We start from the raw sequence: 15,309 nt of genomic DNA on the forward strand, positions 1-15,309 counted from the left end.
ACGCTTATTTTTGGGGTATTACGGGGCGTGGGTAGGAATCCAGGTCGACCGCGTATAGGAGACGATTTGTTACAGTATCATGAAAATTGCTCTGCATGGCACGGAAAGTTTGTTTTTGGACACTCTGCTGGTAATCGCGGGACAACTCGGGAGGCACTCGAAGGCCGTTGGGATTTGGAGTTCACCCTGTGCATACACAGGCTGAGTCTGCGAAGCCGCAGGTCCGTTAACGATGGTGGTCGGGCCTGTTTGCAGGGTTGTGTGGTTTGTGGGGTGTTTGTTGGTCCGTGTAAGCGCCGTTGGTTTAGTGGTAAAATATCTCGTTGCCAACGAGATGCCCCGGGTTCGATTCCCGGACGGCGCATTCTCTTTATGCCCACCCTCCTCTTTTTATCTCTTTTACTGTGTCGGACGCATCTTTCGGCGTATCCAGTGCGTGGTAGACATCAAGTTCAACGCGCTATGCTACCGCTCGTTAGCTAACCATGCAAATTGCTCGTCGTGCGTGGAAGGTCGGTTTTGGGAGCTGTCGTTGGTATCGAGGACAACTGCGGACGCGTCGATGGCTGTAGGGATCGGAGGTCAGCTGTTGATAGACAGGATGGAGTGTGCGATGCGCAGTGTCGCTAACGATTGTTGGTGGTGCGTGTTGCAGGGTTGTGTGGTTTGTGGGGTGTTTGTTGGTCCGTGTAAGCGCCGTTGGTTTAGTGGTAAAATATCTCGTTGCCAACGAGATGCCCCGGGTTCGATTCCCGGACGGCGCATTCTCTTATGCCACCCTCCTCTTTTATCTCTTTTACTGTGTCGGACGCATCTTTCGGCGTATCCAGTGCGTGGTAGACATCAAGTTCAACGCGCTATGCTACCGCTCGTCAGCTAACCATGCAAATTGCTCGCCGTGCTTGGAAGGTCGGTTTGGGGAGCGGTCGTTGGTATCGAGGACAACTGCGGACGCGTCGATGGCTGTAGGGATCGGAGGTCAGCTGTTGATAGACAGGATGGAGTGCGCGATACGCATTGTCGTTGGTGATGTTGGTGGTGCGTGTTGCACGGTTGTGTGGTTTGTGGGGTGTTTGTTGGTCCGTGTAAGCGCCGTTGGTTTAGTGGTAAAATATCTCGTTGCCAACGAGATGCCCCGGGTTCGATTCCCGGACGGCGCATTCTCTTATGCCACCCTCCTCTTTTATCTCTTTTACTGTGTCGGACGCATCTTTCGGCGTATCCAGTGCGTGGTAGACATCAAGTTCAACGCGCTATGCTACCGCTCGCTAGCAAACCATGCAATTTGCTCGTCGTGCGTGGAAGGTCGGTTTTGGAAGCTGTCGTTGGTATCGAGGACAACTGCGGACGCGTCGATGGCTGTAGGGATCGGAGGTCAGCTGTTGATAGACAGGATGGAGTGTGCGATACGCAGTGTCGTTGGTGATGTTGGTGGTGCGTGTTGCAGGGTTGTGTGGTTTGTGGGGTGTTTGTTGGTCCGCGTAAGCGCCGTTGGTTTAGTGGTAAAATATCTCGTTGCCAACGAGATGCCCCGGGTTCGATTCCCGGACGGCGCATTCTCTTATGCCACCCTCCTCTTTTATCTCTTTTACTGTGTCGGACGCATCTTCCGGCGTATCCAGTGCGTGGTAGACATCAAGTTCAACCCGCTATGCTACCGCTCGTTAGCTAACCATGCAAATTTCTCGTCGTGCGTGGAAGGTCGGTTTTGGGAGCTGTCGTTGGTATCGAGGACAACTGCGGACGCGTCGATGGCTGTAGGGATCGGAGGTCAGCTGTTGATAGACAGGATGGAGTGTGCGATGCGCAGTGTCGTTGGCGATTGTTGGTGGTGCGTGTTGCAGGGTTGTGTGGTTTGTGGGGTGTTTGTTGGTCCGTGTAAGCGCCGTTGGTTTAGTGGTAAAATATCTCGTTGCCAACGAGATGCCCCGGGTTCGATTCCCGGACGGCGCATTCTCTTATGCCACCCTCCTCTTTTATCTCTTTTACTGTGTTGGACGCATCTTCCGGCGTATCCAGTGCGTGGTAGACATCAAGTTCAACGCGCTATGCTACCGCTCGTTAGCTAACCATGCAAATTGCTCGTCGTGCGTGGAAGGTCGGTTTTGGGAGCTGTCGTTGGTATCGAGGACAACTGCGGACGCGTCGATGGCTGTAGGGATCGGAGGTCAGCTGTTGATAGACGGGATGGAGTGTGCAATGCGCAGTGTCGTTAACGATGGTTGGTGGTGCGTGTTGCAGGGTTGTGTGGTTTGTGGGGTGTTTGTTGGTCCGTGTAAGCGCCGTTGGTTTGGTTTGTGGGGTATCTTGTTGGCACCGAGTAAGCGCCGGGTTGGATTAGCGGTAAAATATCTCGTTGCCTACGTTATGCCCCGGGTTCGCTTCCCGGACGGCGCATTCTCTTATGCCACCCTCCTCTTTTATCTCTTTTACTGTGTCGGACGCATCTTTCGGCGTATCCAGTGCGTGGTAGACATCCAAGTTCAACGCCGCTATGCTACCGCTCGTTAGCTAACCATGCAAATTGCTCGTCGTCGTGGAAGTCGGGTTTGGAGCGTCGTTTGGTATCGAGGGCAACTGCGGCGGGTCGATGGCTTTTAGGATTTGAAGTCAAGCGTTGATAGGCCGGATTGAAGTGTCCGATGCGCAATGTCGTTGGCGCATGTTGATGGTGCGTGTTGCAGGGCTGTGTGGTTTGTGGGGTGTTTGTTGGTCCGTGTAAGCGCCGTTGGTTTAGTGGTAAAATATCTCGTTGCCAACGAGATGCCCCGGGTTCGATTCCCGGACGGCGCATTCTCTTATGCCACCCTCCTCTTTTATCTCTTTTACTGTGTCGGACGCATCTTTCGGCGTATCCAGTGCGTGGTAGACATCAAGTTCAACCCGCTATGCTACCGCTCGTTAGCTAACCATGCAAGTTGCTCGTCGTGCGTGGAAGGTCGGTTTTGGAAGCTGTCGTTGGTATCGAGGACAACTGCGGACGCGTCGATGGCTGTAGGGATCGGAGGTCAGCTGTTGATAGACAGGATGGAGTGTCCGATGCGCAGTGTTGTTAACGATTGTTGGTGGTGCGTGTTGCAGGGTTGTGTGGTTTGTGGGGTGTTTGTTGGTCCGTGCAAGCGCCGTTGGTTTAGTGGTAAAATATCTCGTTGCCAACGAGATGCCCCGGGTTCGATTCCCGGACGGCGCATTCTCTTATGCCACCCTCCTCTTTTATCTCTTTTACTGTGTCGGACGCATCTTTCGGCGTATCCAGTGCGTGGTAGACATCAAGTTCAACGCGCTATGCTACCGCTCGTTAGCTAACCATGCAAATTGCTCGCCGTGCTTGGAAGGTCGGTTTTGGAAGCTGTCGTTGGTATCGAGGACAACTGCGGACGCGTCGATGGCTGTAGGGATCGGAGGTCAGCTGTTGATAGAAAGGATGGAGTGTGCGATGCGCAGTGTCGTTAACGAATTGTTGGTGGTGCGTGTTGCAGGGTTTGTGTGGTTTGTGGGGTGTTTAGTTGGTCCCGTGTAAGCGCCGTTGGTTTAGTGGTAAAAATATCTCGTTGCCAAACGAGACGCCCCGGGTTCGGTTTCCTGACCGGCGCATTCTCTAATGCCACCTTCCTCTTTTTATCTCTTTTTACTGTGTCGGACGCATCTTTCGGCGTATCCAGTGCGTGGGTAGACATCAAGTTCAACGCGCTATGCTACCGCTCGTTAGCTAACCATGCAAATTGCTCGCCGTGCTTGGAAGGTCGGTTTTGGAAGCTGTCGTTGGTATCGAGGACAACTGCGGACGCGTCGATGGCTGTAGGGATCGGAGGTCAGCTGTTGATAGACAGGATGGAGTGTGCGATGCGCAGTGTCGTTGGTGATGTTGGTGGTGCGTGTTGCAGGGTTGTGTGGTTTGTGGGGTGTTTGTTGGTCCGTGTAAGCGCCGTTGGTTTAGTGGTAAAATATCTCGTTGCCAACCAGATGCCCCGGGTTCGATTCCCGGACGGCGCCTTCTCTTATGCCACCCTCCTCTTTTATCTCTTTTACTGTGTCGGACGCATCTTTCGGCGTATCCAGTGCGTGGTAGACATCAAGTTCAACGCGCTATGCTACCGCTCGTTAGATAACCATGCAAATTGCTCGTCGTGCGTGGAAGGTCGGTTTTGGGAGCTGTCGTTGGTATCGAGGACAACTGCGGACGCGTCGATGGCTGTAAGGATCGGAGGTCAGCTGTTGATAGACAGGATGGAGTGTGCGATGCGCAGTGTCGTTAACGATTGTTGGTGGTGCGTGTTGCAGGGTTGTGTGGTCTGTGGGGTGTTTGTTGGTCCGTGTAAGCGCCGTTGGTTTAGTGGTAAAATATCTCGTTGCCAACGAGATGCCCCGGGTTCGATTCCCGGACGGCGCATTCTCTTATGCCACCCTCCTCTTTTATCTCTTTTACTGTGTCGGACGCATGTTTCGGCGTATCCAGTGCGTGGTAGACATCAAGTTCAACGCGCTATGCTACCGCTCGTTAGCTAACCATGCAAATTAACGGCCGTCGTGCGTGGAAGGTCGGTTTTGGGAGCTGTCGTTGGTATCGAGGACAACTGCGGACGCGTCGATGGCTGTAGGGATCGGAGGTCAGCTGTTGATAGAAAGGATGGAGTTGTGCGATCGCGCAGTGTCGTTAACGATTGTTGGGTGGTGCGTGTTGCAGGGTTGTGTCGTTTGTGGGGTGTTTGTTGGTCCGTTGTAAGCGCCGTTTGGTTTAGTGGATAAAATATCTCGTTGCCAACGAGGATGCCCCGGGTTCGATTTCCCGGACGGCCGCATTTCTCTAATGCCACCTCTCCTCTTTTATCTCTTTTACTGTTTCGGACGCTTCTTGTGGGCGTATCCAGGGCGTGGTAGACATCAAGTCCACCGCGTTATGCTCCGGCTCGTTAGCTAACCATGCAAATTGCTCGTCGTGCGTGGAAGGTCGGTTTTGGAAGCTGTGGTTGGTATCGAGGACAACTGCGGACGCGTCGATGGCTGTAGGGATCGGAGGTCAGCTGTTGATAGACAGGATGGAGTGTGCGATGCGCAGTGTCGTTGGTGATGTTGGTGGTGCGTGTTGCAGGGTTGTGTGGTTTGTGGGGTGTTTGTTGGTCCGTGTAAGCGCCGTTGGTTTAGTGGTAAAATATCTCGTTGCCAACGAGATGCCCCGGGTTCGATTCCCGGACGGCGCATTCTCTTATGCCACCCTCCTCTTTTATCTCTTTTACTGTGTCGGACGCATCTTTCGGCGTATCCAGTGCGTGGTAGACATCAAGTTCAACGCGCTATGCTACCGCTCGTTAGCTAACCATGCAAATTGCTCGTCGTGCGTGGAAGGTCGGTTTTGGGAGCTGTCGTTGGTATCGAGGACAACTGCGGACGCGTCGATGGCTGTAGGGATCGGAGGTCAGCTGTTGATAGAAAGGATGGAGTGTGCGATGCGCAGTGTCGTTAACGATTGTTGGTGGTGCGTGTTGCAGGGTTGTGTGGTTTGTGGGGTGTTTGTTGGTCCGTGTAAGCGCCGTTGGGTTATGGGTAAAATATCTCGTTGCCAAACGAGATGCCCCGGTGTTCGATTCCCGGACGGCGCATTTCTCTTATGCCACCCTCCTCTTTTATCTCTTTTACTGTGTCGGACGCATCTTTCGGCGTATCCAGTGCGTGGTAGACATCAAGTTCAACGCGCTATGCTACCGCTCGTTAGCTAACCATGCAAATTGCTCGTCGTGCGTGAAAGGTCGGTTTTGGGAGCTGTCGTTGGTATCGAGGACAACTGCGGACGCGTCGATGGCTGTAGGGATCGGAGGTCAGCTGTTGATAGACAGGATGGAGTGTGCGATGCGCAGTGTCGTTAGCGATTGTTGGTGGTGCGTGTTGCAGGGTTGTGTGGTTTGTGGGGTGTTTGTTGGTCCGTGTAAGCGCCGTTGGTTTAGTGGTAAAATATCTCGTTGCCAACGAGATGCCCCGGGTTCGATTCCCGGACGGCGCATTCTCTTATGCCACCCTCCTCTTTTATCTCTTTTACTGTGTTGGACGCATCTTCCGGCGTATCCAGTGCGTGGTAGACATCAAGTTCAACGCGCTATGCTACCGCTCGTTAGCTAACCATGCAAATTGCTCGTCGTGCGTGGAAGGTCGGTTTTGGGGAGCTGTCGTTGGTATCGAGGACAACTGCGGACGCGTCGATGGCTGTAGGGATCGGAGGTCAGCTGTTGATAGACAGGATGGAGTGTGCGATACGCAGTGTCGTTGGTGATGTTGGTGGTGCGTGTTGCAAGGCTGTGTGGGTTTGTGGGGTGGTTTGTTGGTCCGTGTAAGCGCCCGTTGGTTTAGTCGGTAAAATATCTCGTTGCCACGAGATGGCCCGGGGTTCGATTCCCGGACGGCGCATTCTCTTATTGCACCCTTCCTCGTTTTATCTCTTTTTACTGTGTCGGGACGCATCTTTCGGGCGTATTCCAGGTGCGTGGTAGACAATCAAGGTTCAACGCGCTATGCTACCGCTCGTTAGCTAACCATGCAAATTGCTCGCCGTGCTTGGAAGGTCGGTTTTGGAAGCTGTCGTTGGTATCGAGGACAACTGCGGACGCGTCGATGGCTGTAAGGGATCGGAAGTTCAGCTGTTGATAGACAGGATGGAGTGTGCGATACGCAGGAATCGTTAACCATGTTGGTGGTGCGTGTTGCAGGTTGTGTGGTTTGTGGGGTGTTTGTTGGTCCGTGTAAGCGCCGTTGGTTTTAGTGGTAAAATATCTCGTTGCCAACGAGATGCCCCGGGTTCGATTCCCGGACGGCGGCATTCTCTTATGCCACCCTCCTCTTTTATCTCTTTTAACTGTGTCGGACGCATCTTTCGGCGTATCCAGTGCGTGGTAGACATCAAGTTCAACCGCGCTATGCTACCCGCTCGTTAGCTAACCATGGCAAATTGCTCGTCGTGCGTGGAAGGTCGGTTTTGGGAAATGTCGTTGGTATCGGGGACAACTGTCGGACGCGTCGATGGCTGTAGGGATCGAAGGTCAGCTGTTGATAGAAAGGATGGAGTGTGCGATGCGCAGTGTCGTTAACGATTGTTGGTGGTGCGTGTTGCAGGGTTGTGTGGTTTGTGGGGTGTTTGTTGGTCCGTGTAAGCGCCGTTGGTTTAGTGGTAAAATATCTCGTTGCCAACGAGGTGCCCCGTGGTTCGATTCCCGGACGGCGCATTCTCTTATGCCACCCCTCCTCTTTTATCTCTTTTACTGTGTCGGGACGCATCTTTCGGCGTATCCCAGTGCGTGGGTAGACATCAAGTTCAACGCGCTATGCTACCCGCTCGTTAGCTAACCATGCAAATTGCTCGTCGTGCGTGGAAGGTCGGTTTTGGGAGCTGTCGTTGGTATCCGAGGACAACTGCGGACGCGTCCGATGGCTGTAGGGATCGGAGGTCAGCTGTTGATAGACCGATGGAGTGTGCGAAGCGCAGTGTCCTTTCTGATGTTGGTGGTGCGTGTTGGCAGGGTTGTGTGGTTTGTGGGGGTGTTTGTTGGTCCGTGTAAGCGCCCGTTGGTTTTAGTGGTAAAATATCTCGTTGCCAACGAGATGCCCCGGGTTCGATTCCCGGACGGCGCATTCTCTTATGCCACCCTCCTCTTTTATCTCTTTTACTGTGTCGGACGCATCTTTCGGCGTATCCAGTGCGTGGTAGACATCAAGTTCAACGCGCTATGCTACCGCTCGTTAGCTAACCATGCAAATTGCTCGCCGTGCTTGGAAGGTCGGTTTTGGGAGCTGTCGTTGGTATCGAGGACAACTGCGGACGCGTCGATGCGCTGATAGGGATCGGAGGTCAGCTGTTGATAGACAGGATGGAGTGTGCGATGCGCAGTGTCGTTAACGATTGTTGGTGGTGCGTGTTGCAGGGTTGTGTGGTTTGTGGGGTGTTTGTTGGTCCGTGTAAGCGCCGTTGGTTTAGTGGTAAAATATCTCGTTGCCAACGAGATGCCCCGGGTTCGATTCCCGGACGGCGCATTCTCTTATGCCACCCTCCTCTTTTATCTCTTTTACTGTGTCGGACGCATCTTTCGGCGTATCCAGTGCGTGGTAGACATCAAGTTCAACGCGCTATGCTACCGCTCGTTAGCTAACCATGCAAATTGCTCGTCGTGCGTGGAAGGTCGGTTTTGGGAGCTGTCGTTGGTATCGAGGACAACTGCGGACGCGTCGATGGCTGTAGGGATCGGAGGTCAGCTGTTGATAGACAGGATGGAGTGCGCGATACGCAGTGTCGTTGGTGATGTTGGTGGTGCGTGTTGCAGGGTTGTGTGGTTTGTGGGGTGTTTGTTGGTCCGTGTAAGCGCCGTTGGTTTAGTGGTAAAATATCTCGTTGCCAACGAGATGCCCCGGGTTCGATTCCCGGACGGCGCATTCTCTTATGCCACCCTCCTCTTTTATCTCTTTTACTGTGTCGGACGCATCTTTCGGCGTATCCAGTGCGTGGTAGACATCAAGTTCAACGCGCTATGCTACCGCTCGTTAGCTAACCATGCAAATTGCTCGCCGTGCTTGGAAGGTCGGTTTTGGAAGCTGTCGTTGGTATCGAGGACAACTGCGGACGCGTCGATGGCTGTAGGGGATCGGAGGTCAGCTGTTGATAGACAGGATGGAGTGCGCGATACGCAGTGTCGTTGGGTGATTGTTGGTGGTGCGTGTTGCAGGGTTGTGTGGTTTGTGGGGTGTTTGTTGGTCCGTGTAAGCGCCGTTGGTTTAGTGGTAAAATATCTCGTTGCCAACGAGATGCCCCGGGTTCGATTCCCGGACGGCGCATTCTCTTATGCCACCCTCCTCTTTTATCTCTTTTACTGTGTCGGACGCATCTTTCGGCGTATCCAGTGCGTGGTAGACATCAAGTTCAACGCGCTATGCTACCGCTCGTTAGCTAACCATGCAAATTGCTCGCCGTGCTTGGAAGGTCGGTTTTGGAAGCTGTCGTTGGTATCGAGGACAACTGCGGACGCGTCGATGGCTGTAGTGGATCGGAGGTCAGCTGTTGATAGACAGGATGGAGTGCGCGATACGCAGTGTCGTTAACTGATTGTTGGTGGTGCGTGTTGCAGGGTTGTGTCGTTTTTGTGGGGTGTTTGTTGGTCCGTGTAAGCGCCGTTGGTTTAGTGGTAAAATATCTCGTTGCCAACGAGATGCCCCGGGTTCGATTCCCGGACGGCGCATTCTCTTATGCCACCCTCCTCTTTTATCTCTTTTACTGTGTCGGACGCATCTTTCGGCGTATCCAGTGCGTGGTAGACATCAAGTTCAACGCGCTATGCTACCGCTCGTTAGCTAACCATGCAAATTGCTCGTCGTGCGTGGAAGGTCGGTTTTGGGAGCTGTCGTTGGTATCGAGGACAACTGCGGACGCGTCGATGGCTGTAGGGATCGGAGGTCAGCTGTTGATAGACAGGATGGAGTGTGCGATGCGCAGTGTCGTTAACGATTGTTGGTGGTGCGTGTTGCAGGGTTGTGTCGTTTGTGGGGTGTTTGTTGGTCCGTGTAAGCGCCGTTGGTTTAGTGGTAAAATATCTCGTTGCCAACGAGATGCCCCGGGTTCGATTCCCGGACGGCGCATTCTCTTATGCCACCCTCCTCTTTTATCTCTTTTACTGTGTCGGACGCATCTTTCGGCGTATCCAGTGCGTGGTAGACATCAAGTTCAACGCGCTATGCTACCGCTCGTTAGCTAACCATGCAAATTGCTCGTCGTGCGTGGAAGATCGGTTTTGGGAGCTGTCGTTGGTATCGAGGACAACTGCGGACGCGTCGATGGCTGTAGGGATCGGAGGTCAGCTGTTGATAGACAGGATGGAGTGTGCGATGCGCAGTGTCGTTAACGATTGTTGGTGATGCGTGTTGCAGGGTTGTGTGGTTTGTGGGGTGTTTGTTGGTCCGTGTAAGCGCCGTTGGTTTAGTGGTAAAATATCTCGTTGCCACCGAGATGCCCCGGGTTCGATTCCCGGACGGCGCATTCTCTTATGCACCCCTCCTCTTTAATCTCTTTTACTGTGTTGGAACGCATCTCCCGGCGTATCCAGTGCGTGGTAGACATCAAGATTCAACGCGCTATGCTACCCGCTCGTTAGCTAACCCATGCAAATTGCTCGTCGTGCGTGGAAGGTCGGTTTTGGGAGCTGTCGTTGGTATCGAGGACAACTGCGGACGCGTCGATGGCTGTAGGGATCGGAGGTCAGCTGTTGATAGAAAGGATGGAGTGTGCGATGCGCAGTGTCGTTGGTGATGTTGGTGGTGCGTGTTGCAGGGTTCGGTTTTGGGAGCTGTCGTTGGTATCGAGGACAACTGCGGACGCGTCGATGGCTGTAGGGATCGGAGGTCAGCTGTTGATAGACAGGATGGAGTGTGCGATGCGCAGTGTCGTTAGCGATTGTTGGTGGTGCGTGTTGCAGGGTTGTGTGGTTTGTGGGGTGTTTGTTGGTCCGTGTAAGCGCCGTTGGTTTAATGGTAAAATATCTCGTTGCCAACTAGATGGGGCGGGTTCGATTGCCGGACAGCGCAGTTTCTTATTCACCCTCCTCTTTTAATCTTTTACTTTTTTTTCATTCCAACCCTTCTTTCGCTATTCAGTGCGTGGTAGACATCAAGTTCAACGCGCTATGCTACCGCTCGTTAGCTAACCATGCAAATTGCTCGTCTTGTGTGGAATCGTTTTGGGAGCTGTCGTTGGTATCGAGGACAACTGCGGACGCGTCGATGGCTGTAGGGATCGGAGGTCAGCTGTTGATAGACAGGATGGAGTGTGCGATACGCAGTGTCGTTGGTGATGTTGGTGGTGCGTGTTGCAGGGTTGTGTCGTTTGTGGGGTGTTTGTTGGTCCGTGTAAGCGCCGTTGGTTTAGTGGTAAAATATCTCGTTGCCAACGAGATGCCCCGGGTTCGATTCCCGGACGGCGCATTCTCTTATGCCACCCTCCTCTTTTATCTCTTTTACTGTGTCGGACGCATCTTTCGGCGTATCCAGTGCGTGGTAGACATCAAGTTCAACGCGCTATGCTACCGCTCGTTAGCTAACCATGCAAATTGCTCGCCGTGCTTGGAAGGTCGGTTTTGGAAGCTGTCGTTGGTATCGAGGACAACTGCGGACGCGTCGATGGCTGTAGGGATCGGAGGTCAGCTGTTGATAGACAGGATGGAGTGTGCGATGCGCAGTGTCGTTAACGATTGTTGGTGGTGCGTGTTGCAGGGTTGTGTGGTTTGTGGGGTGTTTGTTGGTCCGTGTAAGCGCCGTTGGTTTAGTGGTAAAATATCTCGTTGCCAACGAGATGCCCCGGGTTCGATTCCCGGACGGCGCATTCTCTTATGCCACCCTCCTCTTTTATCTCTTTTACTGTGTCGGACGCATCTTTCGGCGTATCCAGTGCGTGGTAGACATCAAGTTCAACGCGCTATGCTACCGCTCGTTAGCTAACCATGCAAATTGCTCGCCGTGCTTGGAAGGTCGGTTTTGGAAGCTGTCGTTGATATCGAGGACAACTGCGGACGCGTCGATGGCTGTAGGGATCGGAGGTCAGCTGTTGATAGACAGGATGGAGTGTGCGATACGCAGTGTCGTTGGTGATGTTGGTGGTGCGTGTTGCAGGGTTGTGTGGTTTGTGGGGTGTTTGTTGGTCCGTGTAAGCGCCGTTGGTTTAGTGGTAAAATATCTCGTTGCCAACGAGATGCCCCGGGTTCGATTCCCGGACGGCGCATTCTCTTATGCCACCCTCCTCTTTTATCTCTTTTACTGTGTCGGACGCATCTTTCGGCGTATCCAGTGCGTGGTAGACATCAAGTTCAACGCGCTATGCTACCGCTCGTTAGCTAACCATGCAAATTGCTCGTCGTGCGTGGAAGGTCGGTTTTGGGAGCTGTCGTTGGTATCGAGGACAACTGCGGACGCGTCGATGGCTGTAGGGATCGGAGGTCAGCTGTTGATAGACAGGATGGAGTGTGCGATGCGCAGTGTCGTTAACGATTGTTGGTGGTGCGTGTTGCAGGGTTGTGTGGTTTGTGTGGTGTTTGTTGGTCCGTGTAAGCGCCGTTGGTTTAGTGGTAAAATATCTCGTTGCCAACGAGATGCCCCGGGTTCGATTCCCGGACGGCGCATTCTCTTATGCCACCCTCCTCTTTTATCTCTTTTACTGTGTCGGACGCATCTTTCGGCGTATCCAGTGCGTGGTAGACATCAAGTTCAACGCGCTATGCTACCGCTCGTTAGCTAACCATGCAAATTGCTCGCCGTGCTTGGAAGGTCGGTTTTGGAAGCTGTCGTTGGTATCGAGGACAACTGCGGACGCGTCGATGGCTGTAGGGATCGGAGGTCAGCTGTTGATAGACAGGATGGAGTGTGCGATACGCAGTGTCGTTGGTGATGTTGGTGGTGCGTGTTGCAGGGTTGTGTCGTTTGTGGGGTGTTTGTTGGTCCGTGTAAGCGCCGTTGGTTTAGTGATAAAATATCTCGTTGCCAACGAGATGCCCCGGGTTCGATTCCCGGACGGCGCATTCTCTTATGCCACCCTCCTCTTTTATCTCTTTTACTGTGTCGGACGCATCTTTCGGCGTATCCAGTGCGTGGTAGACATCAAGTTCAACGCGCTATGCTACCGCTCGTTAGCTAACCATGCAAATTGCTCGTCGTGCGTGGAAGGTCGGTTTTGGGAGCTGTCGTTGGTATCGAGGACAACTGCGGACGCGTCGATGGCTGTAGGGATCGGAGGTCAGCTGTTGATAGACAGGATGGAGTGTGCGATACGCAGTGTCGTTGGTGATGTTGGTGGTGCGTGTTGCAGGGTTGTGTGGTTTGTGGGGTGTTTGTTGGTCCGTGTAAGCGCCGTTGGTTTAGTGGTAAAATATCTCCGTTGCCAAACGAGAATGCCCCCGGGTCCGATTTCCCGGACGGCGGCATTCCTCTTATGCCACCCTCCTCTTTTTATCTCTTTTACTGTGTCGGACCGCATCTTTCGGCGTATCCCAGTGCGTGGTAGACATCAAGTTCAACGCGCTATGCTACCGCTCGTTAGCTAACCATGCAAATTGCTCGTCGTGCGTGGAAGGTCGGTTTTGGGAGCTGTCGTTGGTATCGAGGACAACTGCGGACGCGTCGATGGCTGTAGGGATCGGAGGTCAGCTGTTGATAGACGGGATGGAGTGTGCGATGCGCAGTGTCGTTAACGATTGTTGGTGGTGCGTGTTGCAGGGTTGTGTGGTTTGTGGGGTGTTTGTTGGTCCGTGTAAGCGCCGTTGGTTTAGTGGTAAAATATCTCGTTGCCAACGAGATGCCCCGGGTTCGATTCCCGGACGGCGCATTCTCTTATGCCACCCTCCTCTTTTATCTCTTTTACTGTGTCGGACGCATCTTTCGGCGTATCCAGTGCGTGGTAGACATCAAGTTCAACGCGCTATGCTACCGCTCGTTAGCTAACCATGCAAATTGCTCGTCGTGCGTGGAAGGTCGGTTTTGGGAGCTGTCGTTGGTATCGAGGACAACTGCGGACGCGTCGATGGCTGTAAGGATCGGAGGTCAGCTGTTGATAGACAGGATGGAGTGTGCGATGCGCAGTGTCGTTGGTGATGTTGGTGGTGCGTGTTGCAGGGTTGTGTGGTTTGTGGGGTGTTTGTTGGTCCGTGTAAGCGCCGTTGGTTTAGTGGTAAAATATTTAGTTGCCAACGAGATGCCCCGGGTTCGATTCCCGGACGGCGCATTCTCTTATGCCACCCTCCTCTTTTATCCCTTTTACTGTGTCGGACGCATCTTTCGGCGTATCCAGTGCGTGGTAGACATCAAGTTCAACGCGCTATGCTACCGCTCGTTAGCTAACCATGCAAATTGCTCGTCGTGCGTGGAAGGTCGGTTTTGGGAGCTGTCGTTGGTATCGAGGACAACTGCGGACGCGTCGATGGCTGTAGGGATCGGAGGTCAGCTGTTGATAGACAGCGATGGAGTGTGCGATGCGCAGTGTCGTTGGTGATGTTGGTGGTGCGTGTTGCAGGGTTGTGTGGTTTGTGGGGTGTTTGTTGGTCCGTGTAAGCGCCGTTGGTTTAGTGGTAAAATATCTCGTTGCCAACGAGATGCCCCGGGTTCGATTCCCGGACGGCGCATTCTCTTATGCCACCCTCCTCTTTTATCTCTTTTACTGTGTCGGACGCATCTTCCGGCGTATCCAGTGCGTGGTAGACATCAAGTTCAACCCGCTATGCTACCGCTCGTTAGCAAACCATGCTATTCGCTCGCCGTGCTTGAAAGGTCGGTTTTGCAAGCTGTCGGTGCGATCGAGGACAACTGCGGATTTGGAAGCTGTCGTTGAGATCGAAGACAACTGCTTACGAGACAATGGGTGTTGAGCTAGGAGGTCAGCTGTTGATAGACAGGATGGAGTGTGCGATGCGCAGTATCGTTGGTGATGTTGGTGGTGCGTGTTGCAGGGTTGTGTGGTTTGTGGGGTGTTTGTTGGTCCGTGTAAGCGCCGTTGGTTTAGTGGTAAAATATCTCGTTGCCAACGAGATGCCCCGGGCTCGATTCCCGGACGGCGCATTCTCTTATGCCACCCTCCTCTTTTATCTCTTTTACTGTGTCGGACGCATCTTTCGGCGTATCCAGTGCGTGGTAGACATCAAGTTCAACCCGCTATGCTACCGCTCGTTAGCAAACCATGCTATTCGCTCGCCGTGCGTGGAAGGTCGGTTTTGGGAGCTGTCGTTGGTATCGAGGACAACTGCGGACGCGTCGATGGCTGTAGGGATCGGAGGTCAGCTGTTGATAGACAGGATGGAGTGTGCGATGCGCAGTGTCGTTGGCGATTGTTGGTGGTGCGTGTTGCAGGGTTGTGTGGTTTGTGGGGTGTTTGTTGGTCCGTGTAAGCGCCGTTGGTTTTAGTGATAAAATATCTCGTTGCCAACGAGATGCCCCGGGTTCGATTCCCGGACGGCGCATTCTCTTATGCCACCCTCCTCTTTTATCTCTTTTACTGTGTCGGACGCATCTTCCGGCGTATCCAGTGCGTGGTAGACATCAAGTTCAACGCGCTATGCTACCGCTCGTTAGCTAACCATGCAAATTGCTCGTCGTGCGTGGAAGGTCGGTTTTGGGAGCTGTCGTTGGTATCGAGGACAACTGCGGACGCGTCGATGGCTGTAGGGATCGGAGGTCAGCTGTTGATAGACGGGATGGAGTGTGCGATGCGCAGTGTCGTTAACGATTGTTGGTGGTGCGTGTTGCAGGGTTGTGTGGTTTGTGGGGTGTTTGTTGGTCCGTGTAAGCGCCGTTGGTTTAGTGGTAAAATAT

General features: G+C 53.3%; 5 non-coding genes and 2 pseudogenes across 7 annotated transcripts; all 7 read left to right on the plus strand.

Annotated features, from left to right (window-relative positions):
- Window positions 1–2,324: 2,324 nt before the first annotated feature.
- PITG_26571 lies at window positions 2,325–2,397 on the plus strand. Its single transcript has one exon. It is a non-coding gene; the product is annotated as a tRNA-Gly (tRNA).
- A 1,123-nt stretch (window positions 2,398–3,520) lies between these two features.
- PITG_26574 lies at window positions 3,521–3,594 on the plus strand (annotated as a pseudogene). Its single transcript has one exon. The product of its transcript is annotated as a tRNA-OTHER (tRNA).
- A 1,129-nt stretch (window positions 3,595–4,723) lies between these two features.
- Window positions 4,724–4,799, plus strand: PITG_26577. The gene has a single exon. It is a non-coding gene; the product is annotated as a tRNA-Gly (tRNA).
- A 725-nt stretch (window positions 4,800–5,524) lies between these two features.
- On the plus strand, window positions 5,525–5,597 carry PITG_26579. The gene has a single exon. It is a non-coding gene; the product is annotated as a tRNA-Gly (tRNA).
- Window positions 5,598–6,323: 726 nt separating this feature from the next.
- On the plus strand, window positions 6,324–6,396 carry PITG_26581 (annotated as a pseudogene). Its single transcript has one exon. The product of its transcript is annotated as a tRNA-OTHER (tRNA).
- A 4,081-nt stretch (window positions 6,397–10,477) lies between these two features.
- On the plus strand, window positions 10,478–10,548 carry PITG_26591. Its single transcript has one exon. It is a non-coding gene; the product is annotated as a tRNA-Gly (tRNA).
- Window positions 10,549–12,855: 2,307 nt separating this feature from the next.
- Window positions 12,856–12,932, plus strand: PITG_26597. The gene has a single exon. It is a non-coding gene; the product is annotated as a tRNA-Gly (tRNA).
- Window positions 12,933–15,309: the final 2,377 nt, after the last annotated feature.

The sequence above is a fragment of the Phytophthora infestans genome, genomic scaffold (assembly GCF_000142945.1).
Source record: "Phytophthora infestans T30-4 supercont1.10 genomic scaffold, whole genome shotgun sequence".
Classification (NCBI taxonomy): domain Eukaryota; phylum Oomycota; class Peronosporomycetes; order Peronosporales; family Peronosporaceae; genus Phytophthora; species Phytophthora infestans.